The 996-nt window shown below is 35.6% G+C and overlaps 1 protein-coding gene across 8 annotated transcripts in view; it reads left to right on the top strand.

The window, feature by feature from the left end:
* Positions 1–996, top strand: part of LOC107560004 (leucine-rich repeat and immunoglobulin-like domain-containing nogo receptor-interacting protein 1) — a 107,776-nt gene that overhangs the window by 36,422 nt on the left and 70,358 nt on the right. The gene's annotated exons all lie outside the window — the stretch shown is intronic.

The raw sequence follows: 996 nt of genomic DNA, 5'->3' as shown, positions 1-996 counted from the left end.
GCTGCTAATTTCCGTTGTAGCAAAAGGAAAAAATGCTGCTCTGTTGACGAACAGGTTCCGTTTGCTGTAATTAAGGAAGATAATGTTCCATCAGGGGAATTCATTACAGATAACATCTTGTTCAGTGTTATTGATGCTCAAAAGGCTAAAATAAATTCTACTAGTTATCCCGGCAGTGCTTAAAAATGACAAGCCACCACATTTCCATAATACTGCGTTGGAAATATTTTATGTTGCGTTATGGTATTTATTATGTCAGAGGCAGCCGTTTAGTCGTCCATTCTTCATCTGTGAATATGACAGACAAAAACAAACCAACATCTAGATGTTTTGAGGCAGATAGTGAGACGCCACCTGAACATTGTTGTTTGTTCAATCCACTCAATAGTTTGTGCTGCGGTTGGCAATTCCATTGATTTTCATGTTTATTGAGTGCCTGAGGTGACAGAATGAGTTAAAACAAATGAAATGAGAATTGTGTTGTGATTTACTTACCCTCATGTTGTTACAAACCTGTGTGCTGTTCGTTTTTCCATCAAACGAAAGGAGAAGTTTGGAGAATATGTACAGAGATGTCTAGGAGAAACCAAGAAAGAACACTATAAAAGTTATCCATATGAATTTATTATAAGTCTTCTGAAGGATTTGTGTGACGACAGACCATAATTTATTTACTGATCACTGAAGCAATGAGTGAATCATTAAGTCAGTGAGTTGAACTCAAGAACAGATTACTTTGATTCAGTCAACCAATAAGTGAATCATTGAGTCAGTAAGTTGAACTTAAGAATCAATTAGTTTGATTCAGTCAACCAGTGAGTTAATCATTGAGTCAGCAGGTTGAAATCCTCAACCGATTACTTTGATTCAGTCAACCAATGAGTGAATCAATGAGTCAGTAATTTGAACTCAAGAATCTATTACTTTGATTCAGTAAATCAATGAGTGAATCATTGAGTCAATAAGTTGAACTCAAGAGCTGATTACTTTGATTCA

This window comes from Sinocyclocheilus grahami, unplaced genomic scaffold, assembly GCF_001515645.1.
Source record: "Sinocyclocheilus grahami isolate Dianchi unplaced genomic scaffold, SAMN03320097.WGS_v1.1 scaffold707.1, whole genome shotgun sequence".
NCBI lineage: Eukaryota > Metazoa > Chordata > Actinopteri > Cypriniformes > Cyprinidae > Sinocyclocheilus > Sinocyclocheilus grahami.
The sequence above is the reverse complement of the archived record's forward strand: the minus strand, read 5'-3'. Positions and strand labels throughout refer to the sequence as shown.